At 51.5% G+C, this 12956-nt stretch overlaps 1 protein-coding gene across 1 annotated transcript in view; it reads right to left on the reverse strand.

Annotated features, from left to right (window-relative positions):
* Nucleotides 1-8995: 8995 nt before the first annotated feature.
* The window catches only part of SAMD4B (sterile alpha motif domain containing 4B), a 95554-nt gene continuing 91593 nt past the window's right edge, over nucleotides 8996-12956 (reverse strand). Inside the window, exon 14 of the mRNA XM_063140301.1 lies at nucleotides 8996-9007. The gene's annotated coding sequence lies outside the window, so the exon portion shown is untranslated. The remainder of the gene's footprint in view (nucleotides 9008-12956) is intronic.

Here is a 12956-nt window from a genome sequence, read left to right on the forward strand (position 1 = left end):
TAGAAATAAATGGTCCCATGATGACAAAATGTGTGTGTGTGTAACAAAAGTGAGGGCGTGCAATTGTTCCCCTCTCTTTGTCGAAGAAAGGCCAAGAAGATGTATGCCTTGTCGTCAGCAGCTCTGAGGACCTGGTTATATGGGGCAACGTATAAATGCCTTCAATCAATTCTGTAAAATGGGTTTTAATCACAGGAGGGCAACGTCATCCTCTTTGCTTCTTGGATTCCTAATGGGAGTATAGGAAGCAGCCTATATTGACTCATACCACAGGTCCATCTAGCCAGATAATAAGTACATCAGAACATCCGAAGTGCCCTGCCGGATCAGACCCAGGGTCCATCTAGTCCAGCACTCTGTTCCCACAGTAGCCAGGCAGCCATCGGCCAGGGATGCACAAGCAGGACATGGTGCAACAGCACCCTCCCACCCATGTTCCCCGGCAACTGGTGCACACAGGCTTATTGCCTCGAATACTGGAGATAGCACACAACCAGCAGGGCTGGTAGCCAGATTATGACTGGATTCAGACTACACGACGCAATTGGTTTAACCCTCACATAACTCCTGCTGGTCAGTTTCGCATATGACAACTCAAGGTTGGGAGTTGAGCATGCAGGATTGCACCCGTGGGTGATGCGGTTTGTTGTGGTTAAAAAAGCCACGACGACCCGTGCCGCATTGTGCAAGCGGTCCCTTTGTCTTCACTGACTCACAGGGTTTCAGGCAGGAGTTGATCCCTGGCTAACCTGGAGACGCCGTGGACTGAACCTGGCACCTTCTGCATGAAAAGTATGGATGCAAAATTCTCCTTTGGGCTCCAGCGCAAATCCAGCATTCTGCCTCATGCTGACCTGGTTGCACAATCACTGCAGCCCACTGTGATCTGCGGTGCCAACATGTGCCGGTTTGCCAATTCAAGCCCTGCTGTGGCTTCTCGTGTCATGCAAACTCAGCAAGGGTGGCTTGTTGGGGGTGATTAAAAAAAACCCATCCCACAATCCTACAGCCCAATTCGCACGATTGCAGCTGGGAAAATAAGCCACCGTGGCTTATTTCCTCGGGCGTGCATGTTGGGGGATTAGCATGGCGTGTTGTGTCATGAAACCCAGTGATGGGTGGCTTGTTGCCATCTTGAACAAGCCACCCCAGAACCCACAGCAACAAACCAGCCTGGCCACGTTCGTGCAACCCAGGAAGCCACGCTGCTGAGGGTGAGTATACTAATCTCTGCCCCTCCCCCCGGCACGCGCAATGGGGGAAATCAGCTACGGGGACGTATTCCAAGTCCAGTTTATTGTATTTGGCAACCAGCCACCATACAGCTTCACATAGATGTGTTACCTTCCTTCCTTCCTTCCTTCCTTCCTTCCTTCCTTCCTTCCTTCCCTTGGCCTTTATTCCCTACTCCGTGACCATGCAAACCATTGCAAGAAGCCACCCTCGCCGGATTCAGACCTCGCGAGAAGCTTTGCCTGGGTAGTTAGGTAAATTAGCACGGCATGCGCAGGGTGGTTAACAAGCCACCATGGCTTATTAACTGCCCTCGTGTTGTGCAAACCAGCCCACGTGCTCCACCTGGCCCAGCGTAGCTGTGACTGGCACCAGCCCTCTGCTAGCGGAGATGCCGGGGTTTGGACCTGGGACCTTTCTGTATACAGAGCAGGCGCTCCTCCGCTGACGGACGGTCCCGCCCCTTGAAATAGAATACCAGCCAGTAAAAATATCCGCCAGCTGGCCAGCCTAATCCTCAAGCCTCCACTGGCACCATCCCAATGGCCACTTTGCCCTCTCCCCGGAGCTGGCCTTTCGGTTTCTTTTCTGGGAGTTTCTGTTCCTAGCAAGCAGAGGAACGGGCGAAGGAAGAGGGACTCGGCAAGGTAACTGGGGGCCCAGTGACATCCTAACCTGGTCCAGATCTTGGCTTCAAAGCCGCCAGGTGCCAACCTCCATCCAAGGTCGGTGCTACCATAGAGGCCACTAAAGCAGCCGCCTAAAGCGCCAAGGTAAGGGGGGGCGCTGAGTGCCACACCTGGAAGCTGCTCTCCCACAACGGCTCTGAGAGGGTGGCTTCCAGGTGCACCGTTCTGAAGCCGCCCGCCTGCCCAAGCATCCTGGCTTCGCTTTGGCTGGGCACCCACCCAACTGAAGCGAAGCCACACCTGCCCCGCCCCTCCAGCATCCTGGCTTTGCTTTGGCTGGGTGGGCGCCGAGCCAAAGCAAAGCCAGGACACTGGGGCGGGCGGGCGGCTTTGGAACGGCGCGCCCGGAAGTCGCTCTCCCGGAGCAGCTTCTGGCCGGGCGCGCCGTTCCGAAGCTGCCCGCCTGCCGGCCCCCCCACCCCAGCGTCCTGACTTCACTTCAGCTGGGCGCCCACCCAGCCAAAGTGAAGCCATGCCCGCCTGGCTTTGCTTTGGCTGGGTGGGCGCGCAGCCGAAGCAAAGCCAGAATGCTGGGGGTGGGGGTGGGCGGGCGGCTTCGGAACAGCGTGCCTGGAAGTCGCTCTCCCAGAGCGTCTTCCGGCCAGGCGTGCCTTTCCAAAGCCACCCCCCACCGCAGCATCCTGGCTTCGCTTCGGCTGGGCGGGCGAGATGGCGCCCTGCGCCCAGGTACGCTAGGGTGGAGGTGGGGGTGAGTGGGTGAAAGCAGCTCACCTGCCTAGGGCGCAAAATAGTCTGGCACCGGCCCTGCCTCCATCTTAAGGATTCCGCTTGCTCAGAGCTAGTCGACGCTGAGGACTAGCCTCACAGCTGCCGTTGGAAGTGGCCCAAATATCTCTTTGTGATCCAGCGGTGTGACCGAGGCAGCTGGGCAAGGGCAGCTTTTGAGGTGGTGAGTTTTGACCCAGCCCAGTTAATGGCCACTTGGACCAGGTTGAGGGTGAAGCTGAAGTTCTAGTGCCCCACGGAGGGAATCCAAATATGGGTCACAATCCAGTGGGAAGTGAATGCCCCAGGGCATGCCCCACAGAAAAGAGCGCCTTGCAGGGTGGTGCCTCTTCCTGGCTCAGACAGGCCTCTTCCATACCCCGTCCTCTTGAACAAGCCGGCTTCTGTGATGTCATGTCGTCTTCTCAGTCATAATAATGTGGGATTGTTTTATACGGCTAGCTGCTTCCAGAGCCCATCCCGGGCCATTTTGCAGTCATGCGATCAAATCGGCCCTCTGAGCAGATGGGCTGCTGGAGAGCAGAGCGGCACAGAAGCCTCTGAGAACCATGAGCTACACAGCCTCGCCGTGGATCTACCTTGAGGCTACGTTGAGGGAGAAAATGAAATATGACTGGTTTGGGAGAAAAATCTACATCATTTCCCATGCTGGTTTGGAAGGTGGATTAAAGCCAGGCCTGCTCTGACTCGGAAGGGCGTCCGTCACGTTCCCACCGCCTCTTCCGTAACAAAGGATTCGGAGGTGGAGAGGCCCGGGTCACAGCGGGCCTCTTGCGTGACGATGCCTGCTGTCCGGGGTGGGTGGGGGATAAGAAATTGTGGGTCTGTGAGCAGGGCCAAATTTGTGGTGAAAAGAGAGGGGAGGAAAGGCAGGAGGAAGGCAAGGCCTGGGGCTCTCACAGTCCAGACGTCCCACTGAGCAAGCTCCCAGGCCCTGCTGCAGGCAGGTGCCAAGAAAGGGAGGGGCGGAGGGAGGGAGGGAGGAGCAGAGAGAGAGACACACACATAGAGGTGCAAAGTTGTCGCCTCGCTTTGGCCTTGGGTGTCAGATGCTCAGCTGCTGAGCAAGGAAACGACCGACCGGGATCGGAGACATGCAAACAAGGCCGGGCCAGGAACGGGGAAGCCGCAGATATAGCTCCGAGTGCGTAGTTCTCTAACGTCGTTCTCTAATGTCTCCCCGTTCCGCTGGCTCACATAATGGAAGAAAGCCAAGGGATGCCTTGGGGAATGTCCCGGGGTGGATGGGCTAAATCTGCTTCCTGCCCCCAGGGTCCCACTGTTCCCCACCCAGCGATCTCGCGACTGTCTCCATCACTTCTCTTCTTTCCTGGGTTCTACTGCTTGGGCACGCCAGCCTGAGTATTGCCCTTGGGGATACACTTGCATAGAGACAGAGAGCCCAGGGAAGGCTCCGTGGCTCAGTGGCGGAGCACCTCCTTTGCCCGCGGAAGCGCCTCCGCTCTGTCCCCAGCAGCATCCCCAGGTAGTGCCGGAAAAACTCCTGCCTGAAACCCTGGAAAACTACAGTGTGGACAACAATGCCATGCTAGATGGACCGACGGCCTGACTCAATATAAGGCAGGGCACTTGCGTGTGCTCAGAGGTACTTGCGCACCCTCAGGGACTGAGGACCTCTTTTCTCTCTTCCGCTAGAGATCCAGTGAGAACGTTCCCACCCAGCCTCAGCTCCTTTCAATACATCCATCTAAACGCTGCCATTGCCAGCGTCTAGGCTGACCCTATGGAAAGGAGGACAGGGCTCCAGTATCTTTTAACAGTTGTACTGAAAAGGGAATTTGAGCACCTGGTGAAATTCCCTCTTCATCACAACAGTTAAAGCTCTAAAGTATAGCTAGAGTGAAGCTTTAACTGATGTGATGAAGAGGGAATTTCACCAGGTGCTGCATGCATACAGATGACACCGGCTCAAATTCCCTTTTCAATACAACTGTTAAAGATACAGGAGCCCGGTCCTCCTTTCTATAGGGTCACTCTACCAGCGTCTGATCCCCCACAAACCCTAACAATTGGGACCTCTGGGGTTCCCTTGTCCTGGGCTTACTGCCTTTCCCTCAATCATTGGGTGGTTTCCCAGTTTTTTCCCCATTGCAAAAGGTTGAAATGCCTCTCTAGTGGCTTACGTTACTGGTGGTATGAGCGGTATGCGAAAATGTGCTGGTATTTTTGCAGTGGAGGCTGGTGGCTTCGATGTCAGTGGGTCAGAACCAGTCAGAAGCATCTTGGATAACCCCTTTAGAGTTCTGACTGTTTCTGACTGAAACCCGGAGTGGGTTCGCCACCCCACCGACATCGGGAGCCACCAGCCTCTACTGTAGTTTTAAAAAAATTGTTTTGGCCTCACCACTTTTGCTTTTGCCCCACCCACTGCTGGAATGTGGCCCCCCCTGAGGATTTCTGAATTGTAATTCATCCCTCGTGCTGAGAAAGTTTCAACCCCCCTGGCGTTCTGCCTTCCCTAAGCTAAGGGCCATTTTTTTTAGCACATTGTTTGTTAGTTGTGCAGCTCAGAACTGTGCGTTTAGAGATGTGTAAAAGGGCCAGCGCAGGCGATGCACAGGCGCCCAAGCCAGACGGCTGGATTTGGCTGAGACGTCCTCCCTGCTAATTGCACCCTTGGAGGCAAACCCTGGTTTGTTGTGGTATAATGCTGATATGGGCCCCAAACCTCTAGGGCGAAAGAGGATTCCTGTCTTCACCGCTTTGGAACTGTCCTTGTTTCTCTGCAGAGAACATTTCCCCCGGAAACCCATTGCAGCTGTTTCAAATTAGGAATTTTCTGGTCTGTGTAATGCATTATTATTATTATTATTATTATTATTATTATTATTATTATTATTACATGCTGACAGTCATTTGGCTGTTGGCTGCCATTTGAGAATTCTGTTCTTTGTTTAAAATCTGAAGATGTGGGGAACTTCCCCGTTTAAAAAATAAGACGTTATTGAGGGAATTTTTAGGAAAGCTCCCGGGAAGCTTTTCCTAATGTGCAAAAAGCGCTCTTTCTGCCCTTCCGCCTTTGGCCTGTAAAGGTCTTGTATCTTTGCAAAATCTCCTCTACAGGCTGTTGTGCAAGCGGGAGATAAGTTCTCCAAGGAGATGCAATCCAAACAGTCTTGCTGGCTGAGTCACCCATGGTGGCTTTCTGAGTCCCCCGTCTTGCTGAGCTAAGGAAACGAGATGAGTCCTGTTCTAAGCATTTGACAACCAGGGTGGAGGAATGGTATTCCGTGCATGCTCAGGAGCATCTGGGATTGTTTAATGTAGGAAAAAAGATGAGTAAGAGGAGACATGATAGAGGTCTACAAAATCAGGCCTGGCGTGGAGAATGTGGATAGGGAGGTATTTTTCTCCCTCTCTCAAAATACTAGAACCCAAAGGGCTCATCCCATGAAGCTGATGGTGGGAGACACAGGATGGATAAAAGAAAGTACTTCTCCACATGTAGGGTGACCATATGGAAAGGAAGACAGGGTTCCTGTATCTTTAACAGTTGTATAGAAAAGGGAATTCCATCCGGTGTCATTTGTATACAGGCAGCACCTGGTGAAATCCCCTCTTCATCACAACAGTTAAAGCTGCAGGAGCCCTGCCCTCTTGACCCGATACGACACCAGATAGGATGTTGGAAATACAACCAGAGGCTTCTGAACCACTCTCCATAGTGCAGGATAGTGACCAGAAATTTCCTTCTGTAACCAAAACTCCTGGTACGGAAAAGTCCACCTCGAGCGCCTTTTGCCTCTTAGCACCCCCCTATGCAATCCCACCGCCCCCAAGGGGGTGGTACCGCCCACTTTAGGAACCACTGGGATAGAACATTCCCCTTTCTACACAGAAAGGGGAATGTATGACACCCCTCTTTAAACCCATTACAGCAACACTGGGCTGCTCTTTGCCCCGGAAAGACACACTGCTTCCCCCCCCCTCCCCTTGTTCCAAACACACACACACACACACACACACACACACACACACACAGAGTTATAGCCCTGGGATTCCTCTGGGTGTGGGGATCAGGCTAGAAGAGGAGCTTCTCCTCCCCAACAGGCAGAAACTGGCACTCTACCTACCCTGGCAAACAGCTGGAGAGGAGTGTGTGGACTCCACGGGGAAGGCTCTGGCCACGCACCTTCCTCCCCACTGGCGGCTCTGTGGAGTTGGGCCGGCTTTGTGCATCTTGGGTACCCACGGCGGGCTGCACGGGAGGCTTCTGAGAGCCACGTGCAGTCCACGTGTCCCAGCAAGTTGCCTGCATGGGCACAGTAGGCTTAAAAGTGTTTTAATTACCCTTTTGGGGTGTAGGGAAGCTCGGAGGATGGCAACAAGGGAGAGGGCCTTTTCGGTGGTGGCTCCCCGACTGTGGAATGATCTCCCCAATGAGGCTCACCTGGCGCCAACATTGTTATCTTTCAGGTGCCAGGTCAAGACTTTCCTCTTCTCCCAGGCATTTAACAGCATTTAACAACACTAAGTTTGTTTTTTAACGGACCCCAGAACTGTTGTTTTTAAATGGATACTGTTGTTTTTATGTTTTTAAATTTTGTATACATTTTTTTAATGTTTACTGTTTTTAACTTTTGTAAACTGCCCAGAGAGCTTCAGCTACGGGGCGGTATATAAATTTAACAAATAAATAAATAGGCGGGGCCTACTTCTCTTCCTCCTTGCTGTAACTTTATATACCCAGCATCTGCTGTCAATACTTGGGTCCCCAGTGCACAGCTGGGGTGGGGCGATGTCCATGCACATCCTCCATAAACGCTGCATTGTGCCAACTGCTGACACTGGGCCCAGAGATGGAGGTTCTCTAACGGAGAATCCTCAGCGCCCTGGCTAAAACCCATTCCGCAGGATGTTTTGGGGCAGGCTGGGGTAGTCATGACAATTGGCCAGTGGGTGAACAGAATGTTGGACTAGATGGACCCTTGGCCTGATCCAGCAAGGGTGACAATACCTGACGGAACGCCTCTCCCGACATGAACCTACCCGTACACTGCGCTCAACATCTAAGGTCCTCCTCCGAATGCCTACTCCGAGGGAAGCTCAGAGGATGGCAACAAGGGAGAGGGCCTTTTTGGTGGTGGCCCCCGACTGTGGAATGATCTCCCCGATGAGGCTCACCTGGCGCCAACGTTGTTATCTTTCAGGCGCCAGGTCAAGACTTTTCTCTTCTCCCAGGCATTTAACAGCATTTAACAATGCTAAGTTTGTTATTTAATGGACCCCAGAACAGTTGTTTTTAAATGGATACTGTTGTTTTTATAGTGTTGTTTTTGATGGTTTTAAATTTTGTATATTTTTAATGTTTACTGTTTTTAACTTTTGTAAACCGCCCAGAGAGCTTCGGCTATGGGGCGGTATATAAATGTAATAAATAAATAAATAAATTGACGTCCAAAATAAATGTTGTTCATTTGCAGTGCAAGTAAACCAAACCTGTCAACGTCTCTAGCTGACGGGAGGTTTCAGTCATGAGTCCCTGCAGTCATTCCCGGAGAAATGGTTGGGTGACCGGTGGGAGTGGGGGCGGAGGGGGGGGGGGCAAATGGAATTTTGTCCTTGTTGTTTTGTGGTGTGGTGTAGAGAATGATGATTATCGAAACTGGCTTAAGGGTTGGAGGTTATTTCCCCTGCTACGTTTCTAGAAAAAGAAATCAAAATATATAAACAGAGGGAGAAGCTGTCCTGTGCCTTCCCTGGATAGTTGTAGGATGAATCAGAATTTTTCATGAAGATGGCAAATGGCAGAGAACTCATGGGAAAAGGAAGAGGCGGGTGGGTGAACAGAGGGAAGGAAGGTGGAAAATCCTTACGCAGCGAAAGCCAAATATATCCTGGTGACTGTGAAAACTATTATGTTTTCCCCTGGTTCACGTGATTTGCCCAGAAGCATACGTTGTCTGGGGGAATTTTGGTTTGGCTCTGGCTGTCTTGGAAGTTTGGGAGGAAAAATAAAATAAAATACAAATGGTTGTTTGTGAAGCACATGGACTAAAGGCTACTCAAGTTCGTCTTTCTTTCTTTTTACAGAATGACACCACAGTCCGGATGTGGGGTTGAGAAATGTGTGGTGGAAAATCAACACGGTGAAGGAAAAACGTCGACCATAAAAAGAGATCCCAAATATTCCAGGAATCTCTTTAGGAAAACAAACTGCTTAGTGCCAAGAAGAAAATGGATATAAGGAGGGGGGGGATTTCTAAGAAAGCTACCCAGGGCTCCAGCTTGCCTGACAGCTACACCCCATCCTGTATCGTGGGCTGGCAGTGGCCACTCAGCAATGAGAGATGACTCTGCACATGCTCAGGAACATTCTCCTTTAGTAGCATGATGAGACCTGCTCTAGAGTTGGGCCTGTTTCCAGGAAAGTTTGAGATCTGCATCCTGGTTCTGGTGAGGCCCAGTCCAGCAGTTTGGATTCTGGAATATTTCTTTTTATGCACGGCGTCATCTCCAATTGGAGTACAGTTTAAAAATGTGTTTTGCTGATCACAAAAGGAGCAAACCTCTTGATGTCGCTTGTCGAAGGCACAGGACTGAATCCAATCTTATTTTCAAGAACAAACTGACTCAATCTTGCACCCCGTTGCCCTTCCACTTCTGACCAAGAGGCAGAAGTGAAGAATTCGTGTCAGATTTCACGTAATCTAATTTTGGCTTTTGTTTTAGAATTTATATCTTCCTGCACATTCCATCAAAACTTTGGGTGACTCAAAGTATGGAATCATAGAATTATAGAATAGCAGAGTTGGAAGGGGCCTACAAGGCCATCGAGTCCAACCCCCTGCTTAATCTTTATTGAATGCAGCTGTTTCTTCTATTATTATTATTATTATTATTATTATTATTATTATTATTATTCTGTCCATTTCAAGTAGCACAGTTCTATTCAGAAGCAACACACTAGCTATGCCGACCACTCAAAGCTCGTCAGGGATTTTGCATGACTGATCCGATGGATAACTTCACCTGTCTGTTGGGTTTAAGGCCCATAATTCCATTATATTAGTTTTGCTTGCATTCTGTGCTGCTTTGAGAGCCTTGAAACGAAACAGAAGGCAACACACAAGTGCCGATAATATCAGTGCAGGCTGGGAGCTCCGACATCGGAGAAGTGGTCAGTTCGCTCTGGAATCCCAAGGTCAGAATCCTAAAGGAGCTATCCACCAAAGTGGAAATTGAAAAAGGAAGCAGACTTTAAAGCTAACTGAAGGAAGACCATTTTCTCAATCAATACCCAAACAACCTGTAAAACTTTGAAAGCAAAGTCACAGGCTTGCTTTTTGCCTAGCTCGCTGCAGACAGTACATTAAAAAACACACAGCCACTGATCTAGGCTTGGTGTCTCCCTCAGCTCGGTGCTTCTGGTGACCGCCCAGCTCGGCCACCTCTAAGGCCAGCCCTCATCGTCCACCATATCTAAAGGCAGCAGGGTAGTTGGCGGGGGCAGAGCAGGCCACACGGACCAGAACGTTCTCTCCTCCAACACCATGCTGCTGCCTTCCAGCCACCTGAGGTGACTGCTTCACTCTGCCTAATAGTAGGGCCGGCCTGCCACCCGCCGACATCTGGCCTGCGGAGGGCTGGATTAGGGTCATACAACCCCCTGCTCTGACTCAGTCCTCACCCTGCTCTTGACAGAGATGTAACTAGATAATTTTAGACCCTGGACTTAATAATTTTATAGCGGCAAGCTCTTGCAAAATTGACATCGCTTACTAAAACACATGGATCTTGTATTATTAGCGGGCCTTGAGCCAGGTCTAATGTTTCTAAGTGTTTTATTATAACTGACAAATAAATCTGTGCCATTCTGATAACAGCATTCAGCTGGTGAGAAGCTTAACCTTTCCTACTACAACAAAGAGCCTTAAAGACTATCAAATTTATAGATCATTAGAAAGGAAAACAAAAGATTATGAAATTTATTCTCACAGAAGCATTTGTGGTCACTGTCCACTTCATCAGATGTATGACATGTTAACCTCAGATATACACACGTGGGTGGGGATGGAGGAGATGTAAACCGTGTTGTCAGAACAGGGAACTGAAATGCAAATGCACAGACAGTGATGACTACCTTAGCAGTCGCCTTTCATAAACTGTTGTTCGATGATTCATCTTAATCAATTTGCACTGCAGCTAAGCTCTTGCAATGAGCTCTCGCACGCTCTAACAGCTCAGCTCTTGCACAGCTTAAGCGCCTCCCACCAAAAGGTTCTCCTAGTTAAACTGCAGAGGAGCTACACTCTGGCCACGTGCTCCGATTTGATCCAGCATGTCAGCTTCTGCACAGTTCATTTTTAAAGTCACCGATTTGGTGAGAAAAAAAGCACTCCATTTGGCAGCTGGGAACCACATGTGGCGACCGGAAGATGCGATGCTACGCAATCACAACAGATCAGCAAAAACGCAGAGAGGAGATGTCCCTGCGTGCTGACGTAGGGTATCAGCATCGGAGGGCCGGCCAACGCCTCTGCTCATTTTTCAGTTTGCGTCTCTGAGGTTGTCAGGAAACAGAATGAGATGGAGAACTTATATGGGCCCCTCTGCTGGCTGCGTCTCCGAGGCCGTTTCAAGTGGCTGAGCCATGCCAGCGGAGAAGGGCCACACGCAGGATCGCTCGACGTCCATCGCGCGGAAAGATGATGGAGAGTCATGACATCTAGCAAGAGGAAGGCCTGCATGGAGCCCGAGGGCTTGGGAGCTGAGGTGACAAAGGTCTAAGGAAGCCAGGTGAAGACCTCCTTCAGGAGCAAAGAGGGCAGAAGGTCTATGAGAGAAGGAGGCCAGGCAAGGGCACTCCGATCACAGAGCCTAGAGCTGCCTTCCTCTCCCATATGGGGGCCTCCCGATGCGTTGGCCTGCAACAGATGTTGGCCTACAACATCCGGAGGGCATGAGGTTGGGGAAGCTGGCCCAAAGACAGGCGAGGCGGTGTGTGCCGTTGACTGGAAAGAAGGGCCGACCGGGACGGCTGCCTTCCACCCAGGATCAAAACAAACCCCCTTGAGCGCAGGTCTGAAGGATCAGAAACGGATTGGAAGCAGCGTCCTGTGTGTGCGTGGGTTGTCCGTATGCGAGCCCGAAATGAGAACATCCAGCCGGAGTCTCTTGCTCGGCCTGCCTGCCTTTACCTTGATTTCCCTGTCTGTGCTCACCCAAAGAGGCGCAGATAGGTACGAAAAACTGGCCAAGGGCATGGGGAGAGGGTGTGGGAAGGACTCTCGTGAGGCTGCCAGGGGATTAGGGACCGAAGGCAATCTGGAACGAAGCCGGAAGACGCCTTGTCCATCTCAGGATGTCCCTGTCTGTCACTGCCGAGAGGCTGGCAAACAGCCTTAGCCACACCTTTCTCCTCCAGTACTTCCTGATCAACCTGCCCACGATCCTTGGCGCGCCTGTGCTGCGAGGCTTGCCAAAAGATTTGGAGGGCAAAACCGGTCCAGGCTGGTCTGGGTGAAAGAGCTCACTCAGCTTTAGATGGCGCCTCCGTCGTGGGGGAATCCACCGATGGCCTCATTAAATGGCACTCTCACCCAATGGGCGGGTTGAAACGTCAGGGATTCGTATCAGACTGGAAGGAATCCAGTGGGTCATTTAAGTCTAGTCTAGAGCTCCGTCCTACGTCAAACGCCTCCTCGGCAAACGGGTGCCTCTTCTCTGAAAACCTTGCTAGATAGAGGAAGGAAGCGTTCAACCTCCTCGGGGAGCTGGCACTGTTGCCAAACTCTCCTCGGTGTCGGCAAGTTCTCCTTCACAATTAACACACTACTAGCGGTGCTGCTGAAACTGAGCCTCCATGTGCAGACGCAGTCTATCTGAGTGCCAAATGTTGGGGACAAACAACAGGGGAAGGCCGTCGGCCTCATGCATCAAGCTGAACACAGGTGGAAACAGATTGCTGGACGGAGTGGGCCTTGGTCTGACCCAGCAAGGCAGCTTTTAGTTCTGCTTCCTTGTAGCCACCTCCCAATGGCTTCCTTCCCTGCCCTCCGGGAAGAGGGTGAGCCATTGTGTTTTCGGGAGATCATCTTTTAAACGATCAGCATGCCGACAGCACCTGGGATGGATCAAAAACATCTGGGATGCCACTCCAAGCCGCTACCCCCCATGAGCCAAGAGGCGCAGCTCAGCATCCCCTGGAAGGCATCAGCTAGGATGCTCCCGGAGACGAGGAACGGCTCCTCAACCCGCACAGAGATGCACAGTTCACGAACGGAAGCCCCGCCGTCCTCTGGGATGCTGCCCTTTCTCAGGCCA

Source organism: Elgaria multicarinata, chromosome 13 (assembly GCF_023053635.1).
Source record: "Elgaria multicarinata webbii isolate HBS135686 ecotype San Diego chromosome 13, rElgMul1.1.pri, whole genome shotgun sequence".
NCBI classification, from domain to species: Eukaryota; Metazoa; Chordata; class Lepidosauria; order Squamata; family Anguidae; genus Elgaria; species Elgaria multicarinata.